Raw genomic sequence first — 10,000 nt, forward strand, 5'->3', positions numbered from 1 at the left:
AGCTGCACGACATTATTATTTAGCTGCATTTTCATTATTTACAATGTCGTATTTGTTTTATAATGCACATTCTTATCGTTCATATCTAAACAGTTCAGGATTACATACGTAAAGTCGTAAAGGCCCCAAAATCTATGGGCCCAGAGACTCCACTAGTTCTGAATATGGCCCTAGATATCAATCCAAACCTATTTCATCTAAGCATAACAAATATCGAGCTTCATTTGACTGAAATGCATTGAAAACTATGGTCTTCAATTCTTTCATTACACCGAAGTATATAAAATGCGATGTTCTGACAAGAACATGCGCATGTAGGACAAATGCCTAGCGACACTTCATTCGGAGTTCAAATCCTACTAATATCAACCTTACCTATTATCTATTCCGAGGTGATAAGGATTAGTCAATCACCGTGGTGAATGTAATCAACATAAACCACACTTCAAAAATTCCTTACCTTGACCCAGGATTCATTTCAGCAAGTGTTTTGTGATTTCGAGCATTCAGACCTCCTGGAAACAGTGTAACCAGCCTTATGTATCGGAGATCTCGAGGACAAAATAGTAGTAGGTATGGCTGTGTGGTAAATAGCTTGCTTATCAACCAACAGTGTTTGTGTGTTTGTAAATACATATGTGTGTGTGTGTAAATAAATAAATAATTATATATATATTCTATTCTTTTATTCTTTTATTTGCTTGAGTCATTTGACTGTGGCGATGTTGGGGGGACAAACACAGACACACAAACATACACACACACACACACATATATATATATATATATATATATATATATATATATATATATATATATATATATATATATATATATATATATATACGACGGGCTACTTTCAGTTTCCGTCTACAAAATCCACTCACAAGGGAGTAGTCAGCCCGAGGCTATAGTAGAAGACACTTGCCCAAAATGCCACGCAGTGGGACTGAACCCGGAACCATGAGGTTGGTAAGCGTAAGCAAGCTACTTACCACACAGCCACTCCTGCACCTATATATATATATATATATATATATATATATAGTTCAAAAACACAATAACAAAAAAACAAAAAAACAACAAAGTGAGGACGTGATATGGATAGTATTATTGGACGCTCAGGAAAGGAAAGAGAGAGTGTATGACGTTTCGGGCGTAGCCCTTCGTCGGAAAGATGGAAAGTTCGGAGAATGGAAGAACGGAGAAAGAGGAAAATGGTACCGATGCCCACGAGGTTACATGATGAAAAGACCGGAAGAGGAGGTGGTGGGGGAAAAGTTCTTTCTAAGATAGGAGAGTGAAAAAGGGAGATGAATATCGGTGCGCGTGCGAAAGTCTGCGAGTGTGTGTGTGATAACAGAACGTGTGTGTGCGTATGTATGTGTGTGTGTGTGTGTGTGTGTGTGCATGGTTTGGTGGTTTATCTGTTAGTGTGTTTGTGTGTGTGTGTGTGTGTGTGTGTATGACGTAGTGGAAGAAATTAGTAGCAGGACTGGTTAGTGGACGCTGTAGACAGTGTAGGTAGAAGGTCAACAGGTGGTTGTTTGGGTGTGTGTGTGTTCGTGTTTGTGTGGGGTTGTCGGTGTTAGGTACGTGTACGTGTGTGTGTGTATTTTGTATGTGCGCGTGTGTGTATGTGTATGTTTTCTGTGCGTGCGTGTGTGTTTGTGTGTATGTGTATGTTGTGTGTATGTGCGTTGCTGTGTACGTGTGTGTGCGTGCGTTTGCTATTGTATATGCGTGTGTTGTTTATGCCCATGTGTGTATGATTGTATGCGTGTCTGTGTGAGTGTGTAGTGTTGGTGAGAAGTGTGTGTGTATGTGGGTGTGTACGTGTGTGTGTATATGTGTGGATGTGCGTGTGTGGGGGGGGATTGTGAGTGTTAGGTACGGGTGTGTGTGTGTTTATGTATGTCTGTATGTGTTTCCGTGTGCGCGTGTGTGTATATTTTTTGTGCGTGCGTGTATGTGTATATTGTGTATGTTTTCGTGCGTTCGTATGTGTTATGTATATGAGTGAGTATTGTGTATGTGAGAGGTGTGTGTGCATGTGTGTATATGTGTATGTGTGCCTGTGTGTATATGTGTATGTGTGTCGTGTATGTGTGTATGTGTGTGTGTGTGTGTGGTTTTATGTATGTGAGGGGTGTGTATGTGTATGTTTATGTGTGTGCGTGCGTATGTGTGCCAGGTATGTGTGTTTTTTGTGTGTGCACTCCTGTGTGTATGTGTGTGCATGTGTATGCGGCTGTGTATGTAGGCGTGCGCGTATATATGGGTGTGTGTGTGTATATATGTGCGTTCGGCTATGTGTGTGTGAGGGCGCGTATGTATGTTTGTCATGTATGTGGGCGGTATATGTATGTGGGCGGTATATGTATGTGGGCGGTATATGTATGTGGGCGGTATATGTATGTGGGCGGTATATATGTAAGGTGTGTGGGTATTTGTGCGTGTAGGTAGTGGTGAGATAAAAAGTAGAAAAAAGTAAGTCTAATAACAAGAGAATAATGGATATAATGTAAGGGGGACGAGGGGGGGGGGTTAAAAAAAAAAAAATTTTATGTAAAGTGTTGCAGGGACGTAAAGGGGAGAGTCATAAGGAAGAGAAGGCTGTGTTGAGTCCGAAGGGGAAAGAAGAATTAAGGTTGAAAATGTAGCGTTGCTCCAAGTGGAGTCGCGAGGGAGTGGACCCATGGTGCAGGGCGAGGCCAAAAACGGAGATGTTAGAGGGAGAGTGGTTGGGCAGTTGGAAGTGACGGCCGACAGGGGAGTCCGAACCTAGCCGAACGTCCCTTAGGTGTTCGGTGAAACGGTCGGCCAGCCGGCGGCCCGTCTGCCCCACGTAGAGTTGGTTGCATAGGGTACATTTGATGCAGTAAATAAGGTTGGAGGAGGTGCAGGTGAAACTGTGTGGAATGTGAAGTGTTTGTAGGTTCGATCCGGTGACAGAGGTAGTGTTGGTGATGAAGGGGCAGGTGTGACAGCGGGATCTGGAGCACGGGAAGGAGCCGGGTGGGGGTGGGGAGGAAGAGGAGAAGGTACTGCGGACCAGTAGATCGCGTAGGTTGCGGGCGCGTTTGAAAGCGGATAGGGGTGGGTTGGGGAAAATGGGGTGGGTAGTGGGATCGAGCTGGAGGCGACGGAAGGCCCGTAGGATCCTCCGACGAAGGGGTAGGGTGGCAGGGTGGAAACGGAGTGGGAAGGGGGTACGGTTAGGGGATTGGTGTGGGGGAGGAGAGAGGGCGGTGGTGCGGTCGATTCGACGAGCGCGGGCGAAGGCGGATTGGACAAGGTGGGAGGGGTATCCTCGATGCATGAACAGACGAGCAAGATACTGGGACTGGGTCTCGAAATCCTGGTCCAGGCTGCACAAACGTCGGAGGCGGAGGAACTGGGAGTAGGGGATGGCTCGTTTGGTGTGGAATGGATGGGAGGAGGAGAAGTTGAGGTAGAGGTGGGGGTCAGTGGGTTTGAAGAAGGCGGAGGTAGTGAGAGAGTTGGAGGGGGGGTTGATGGAAAGAGAGATGTCGAGGAAGTTGACAGAGGTGTCAGAGATGGTGGAAGTAAAGTCAAGAGCGGGGTGGAAGTTGGAGAGGAAGGAGATGAAAAGGCAGAGCTGTTCGCGGGAGAGGGAGGTGGCTCCTATACAGTCATCTATGTAGCGACCGTATAGTTCCGGGGTCGGACCGGAGAATTGGGAGAATACTTGGGCCTCAATGTAACCAACAAAGAGGTTGGCGTAATTGGGCCCCATTCTCGTCCCCATCGCGACCCCAGATTCCTGTTGGTAGGTATCTCCGGCGAACGTGAAGCAGTTGAGGGTGATGACGAGTTCTGCCAGACGAAGCAGGGTAGGGGTGCTAGGTGTGGAGTCAGGGCGGCGGTCAAGGAAGTATTGGAGGGCTGAGAGACCATCGTTGTGTGGAATCACCGTGTATAGGGATTTGATGTCCAGGGTGAAGAGGAGGTGTGAGGGGCCGGGAGGGAAGGAAAAGGAATTGAAGAGGCGAAGGGCGTGGTTGGTGTCGTGTATGTGGGATGGGAGGGCAGCAACTAACGGGGATAGGATATGGTCGAGGTATTTTGAAATGAGTTCGGTGGGGCAATTTCAAGCAGAGACAATGGGGCGGCCAGGGTTGTTAGGTTTGTGGATCTTGGGAAGGAAGTAGATGGAGGAGGTGCGAGGTGTGCGGACGATGAGGTTGGTGGCGGTAGCGGGGAGAGCAGAGGAGGAGATGAGGTCATGGATTGTGGAGGACACAAGCCGTTGGTAGGAGGGGGTGGGGGAGGAGGGGAGGAGGCGGTAGAAGAGGGGATTGTGAAGCTGGCTGAGCGCTTCCCTCCTGTAAAGGTCCGTGCGCCACACCACCACTGCTCCACCTTTGTCCGCCGGCTTGATGACGATGTCGTCACGGCGGCGGAGATTGCGGAGGGCGACCGATTCGGCCCGGGTGAGATTGGCCCGGAGGGGTCTTTTTTTAAAGTCGAAACGCTCGACCAACGCCTTACAGTCATCCACGAACAAGTCTAGGCTACTGAATTGGCCTGGAGGCGGCGTCCAGTTGGATGGGCGGCGTCCCAGGTCCGAGAAGTAGTCCCGATTGTCGGGACGCTGTGTTGACGTATGGACGAACGCGCACAGTTTGATGCGGCGCAGGAACTGGCTGACATCAGTGCGAGTCCCGAATTCGTCACAATGGGGCGTGAGAGGCGTGAAGCGGAGGCCCCTACCAAGGAGCGAGCGCTCAGCGGCGGACAGGGGGAAATTGGGTGGTATAGTCACAACCGTGTGAGGAAGCGGGGTGGTAGGGTGAGTAGGGTCGGGAGGAGGAGGTGTAGAAGCGGGAGGAGGGGGAGAAGAGGTGGGATGGGGTTGGGTGGGGTTGGGGTTGTTGGAGGTGTGGGGAGGTGATGGCGTGGGGGTTAGGATGTCCGGGTGGGAGGAGTGTGAGTATGTGGAATGGGCGGTGGAGGGGGGCATGGAATCGGGAGGGGGAGCTGAAGGGGAGGGTGTCAGGGGTGCGGAAGGGTGGGGGTTGAGGAGGTTGTGGAGTTTTTTATTTTTTGTGTGTGTGAGGAAATTGTGGAGTTGGTGATTGAGATTGAGGAGGATAGGTTGGGTGAAGGGTTGAGGGCAGAGGGAGGAGAGGAGGAGGTAAGCTTGGGAGAGTTGGTGGTCAATGGAGTGGAGAAGGGAACGGGTGGAACGGATGGTGGCACGGATGATGAGGCGGGAGGTGCGGGCAAGGGTGGGCTCGATGAAGGGGGAGGAATAGGGGGGAGCGTGGAATTTCAAGAAGAAGCCACGGGGTATGACGTGATGGCGGAGACAGCGGCTGAGAAAGTTGAGATGGCTAGTGTGGCGGGTCTTTTTGAAGAGCAAGTAAGAGAGGTTTTTTGTGGGTTGCAAGCATTGTGGGGGAAAAAAAGAAAGAAAACGGCGAAGAACGGACTGAAGATGTTGGGTGAAGGAGTGAAGGTCAGGCATGGTGAGAGGATGTGAATGTCGGTGTGGGTGTTATTAGTGGTGAGACAAGGGAAGGACGAGAAAGGTAGAAGGAGAACAGATAAAGGTGAAACAAGTCGAAAAAAGTGGAAAAAAGTGTAAGAGTCACGGACAAATTTTGCTGATGTTCAATCAAGGTTCAGGAAAGGCAGATCCAACGGGAACAGTAATCCAAGGTAATCCGGCGGTTGGGTACATAAAATCCAGTTGAAAGGCCAGGGTCCGTGTGAGCGTACGTCATATAGTTCAAAAACACAATAACAAAAAAACAAAAAAACAACAAAGTGAGGACGTGATATGGATAGTATTATTGGACGCTCAGGAAAGGAAATATATATATATATATATATATATATATATATATACGCTTGTGTGCAATGCCTTTGTGCTTATGCTTGCCCATCCAACAATACTTGCCAACTGGTGTTGTTTTTTTATCAGTACCACACATTAGCCGTTCGACAAAATTGACCGATATAATAAGCACCATGATTAATGACAACATAAGTACAGGTTCCACTAAGACGACCCATCGTGGTGGTGTCCCAGTAAGGCTTCAGTCCAATGACCGAATCGAAAGCATGATAAGAGATAAAAACTTCAGATATAATATTGATATCTATAACTTGGGAACGAAATTTTCTCTAAGATCTCAATCAGCAGAGATCTTAATTGTGCCTAACCACTCTTAGAAGAATCCATATTGCTCGAAGAAATATTCCGAGTTGAAGTTTTATAAAGATATAATTAGAATATATTCCTATAATATGTACGGTTAGAGGGGGGAAGCATCTTTTCATATCTTATCTTTTTAGAGAGATCATACGAAACTTTTTTTTATATTTTTATTTATATTGAAATGTAGCTTTTTTAGTTTGTATATTTTCTCATTTGTTTTTCTGTTTTATATTCGTTTTATATCGCTTACAACTAAATAAATGGTATTGATTTTTACTGGCTGTCCTTCAAGCAGGGAGTGTCAATTTAGTACAAGATGAAGAATATCAAAATATAAGCAAGCATACATCTATATGTATATTTATATATGTATTTCTTTCTATCTATCTATCTATCTATATATATATGTGTGTGTGTGTGTGTGTGTGTGTGTGTGTGTGTGGGTGCGTGCGTGTGTGTATTTGTGAGTGTGTGTGCTTGTGTTTGTGTGTGTGTGTATGTATGTATGTGTAAATATAATATATATACATGCGTGTCTTTAAACATATGTCAGCCTCTTGTAAAAGTATAATATACATATATATATATACATACATACATATATATATATATATATATATATATATACATATACATACATACATATATATATATATATATATACATATACATACATACATATATATATATATATATATATACATATACATACATACATATATATATATATATATATATATATATATATACATATACATACATACATATATATATATATATATATATACATATACATACATACATATATATATATATATATATATATATATATACATATACATACATACATATATATATATATATATATATATATATATATATATATATATATATATATATATATATATATATATATATACGTAAGAGAGGCGGCGAAAGAGAGATTGAATCTCACTGTATCCTTACATGTGAATGTGCCTGTATGTAAGTATTGATTTCGTTTTTTTAGGAAAATTTTCATATCGATAATAACCACATAGACTATTAATTTCTAAACTTCACTCCCAATTATTTGTTGAGAAATCTGTAACAAGTCATTCATTTGTTTCCTTCCCTTCAATTCACATACCCAGATATACGTCTCGTTCTATACTTACTCTTTCTTTCCCGAAATCAGTAAAGAAAATAAAAAGTTTTTAAAAAATCATATTGTAAAAATATATTTCGCTTGAGTCTGTAGCAAGTTTTAATCAAAATTGGTTATTAAGTCTGACCTGCATACGGAAGAAGCTAGAATAATAAAAATGATAATAATAAAAATAAAATAATAATAATAATAATAATAATAATAATAATAATAATAATAATAATAATAATAATAATAATAATAACAAAAGCAAGAAAATGATAATGACAAGAAGAAAAAGAAAAAAAAACAAAACAAGAAAACAATAACAATAATGATATTAATAATAATAATAATAATAATAATAATAATAATAATAATAATAATAATAATAATAATCAACGAAATCCTCCTAATACGAGCTGTGGATTAGTCGATATTCTTAAGACATTCTACTTTATTATAAAAGATTGAAAAATATCCATTACTGCTTCACAAAAAGATAATGGTTGACTTAGTTTCAAAAAAGTTTTCTGCTCTTTGAGACTTTCTACTAAATATCAGAGCAGATGGATTCATACAGTCTTGAAATTTATGCATATGTATAGACATAAACATGCATTTATTTATGTAATGTATATAGTCACCCAAACAAATACCTTCGTATACACATCCGTGTATCTGTGTCTAATAATATATGAATGTGTGTGTGTATGTGTGTCTATGTATATCTAGATATGTGTGTATAATATATGCATATATGCGTATATATACACATGCACATATTGACATACACAAAAAAACACACCTTTGCTTATATATATATATATATATATATATATAGATAGATAGATAGATAGATAGATAGATAGATAGATAGATAGATAGACACACACACACACATACACACACACACACATATATATATATATATATGCACATGTTTCTCCATTTACTTATCCGTGATAATATGTTTATGTGTGTTTGTGCAGATGTGTTTTCTACAAATATCAAACATAAGTATTATATAAGTATATAAATATATATATATATACACACTTATATACATACGTACATAATATGTATACCTGTGTCTGTGCTTCCGCATATAATTGCGCGTATAGATGTGTGTATGTTTATGCGAGTGGGCGCGCTTTTGAGTGTTTAGATACAAAAGAACATTACGTGCATTTGTACTTTATTTCAGTGTAAGCCTACGTTGAGTAAAATCTCATTTGTTTGTTTTTTTGTTTTTTTTAACTCATGCGCGAGAAGCGGAAAGTATTAAACATCACTTTGTCTTCCTGAATGAAATAGTTATATTTTCTGCTTGTTTGTTTTGATTGAACACAATCCATCAACGGATGATTATGAATATCGATTTTAGGTAAAGTGGATACGAAATTTATAATATTGACGTGAATACAAGTGAAGTGAAATGGGTCTCTGTCTGAAATGAGACGCCTGTCATATATTTCATGTCACCGGAAAAATGGGGGCTGTACTATAAACAGATCATCATCATCATCATCATCACCGTCGTCGTCATCATTATCATCATTATCATCATCAATATCATCATCAACCCTATTTTTAGGGCCAGTTGCTCAGTTTCCATGGAGCATAATTGATCGTGATAACAGCATTTCTCGCAAGCAGGATCCTAGTTCGCCGCAAGCTTGCTCATTTGCAGCTGATGTGATTGGAACGACAAGAAATTAAGTGTCTTGCCTAAGGATAGAGTGCAGAAATTGAACGTAAGATCTTATGATCGGAACAGCGGTTTGAGAGTTACATACTCTGCTACGCCATTGTAGCCACCGGAAAATACACAATGGTTATACATTGGAATATGCATTTAATAATATTTATTATACTACAACTGCTTTGACTTCAAATGTAAATTTTCTCTTAGCTATGCAATTTCCGGGCATAGCAGCTCATGAGTTTATAAGCCATGAACATACAAGTCGTTCGACTGGCTAGATGACTTCCTTTCAATCTAAGTGGATACGCAGTGTTGAAAAGTCACAGAAACGACGAAACATCGATGTCCATCTCTCCCAAATGTGATTGAAGGTGAGTTATTCTGTTTGTCCATGACTCTGAGTTGCCTTTTAACGCCGGTGACTTGAGAGTTATATACTCCACCACATCGTTGCAGCCATCGCTAAATACACAAAGCACATAGATTAATATATGTATATAATAATAATGTGTGTGTGTGTGTGCTTGTGTAAATGTGTGTTTTATGATACGATGATGTCCTTCACAGTCCCCTAAAATATGTGGTTCAGATATAATCGGGCGTGTTCAATATGGCTTTAGACACGAAAGTGTATATATATATATATATATCTGTGTGTGTGTGTGTGTGTGTGTGTGTGTGTGTGTGTGTGTGTGTGTGTGTGTGTGTGTGTGTGTGTGTGTGTGTGTGTGTGTAAGTGTGTTTGCTTAACGGCATTTCATCCAGCTTTATACTTTGAGTTCAAATTTCGCCGCAGTCAAATTAGGCTTTTTTCTTTTCGTTATCGACAAGATAAAGTACGCGACAAGGACAGGGGTTGATTTAATCGAATAAACCCTTCCCTTTGAAACCTATGGTCTTGTCTAAAATTCTAAACCACCATGACAGAATGCAGTTTGAAAGGGATATTGCTGTTTGTTCTAGGAAGTCGAATAAC

The 10,000-nt window shown here is 41.2% G+C and overlaps 1 protein-coding gene across 7 annotated transcripts in view; it reads right to left on the reverse strand.

The window, feature by feature from the left end:
* Positions 1–10,000, reverse strand: part of LOC106871985 (FMRFamide receptor) — a 335,494-nt gene that overhangs the window by 77,845 nt on the left and 247,649 nt on the right. The gene's annotated exons all lie outside the window — the stretch shown is intronic.

The sequence above is a fragment of the Octopus bimaculoides genome, chromosome 6, assembly GCF_046866305.1.
Source record: "Octopus bimaculoides isolate indiv1 chromosome 6, ASM4686630v1, whole genome shotgun sequence".
Classification (NCBI taxonomy): domain Eukaryota; kingdom Metazoa; phylum Mollusca; class Cephalopoda; order Octopoda; family Octopodidae; genus Octopus; species Octopus bimaculoides.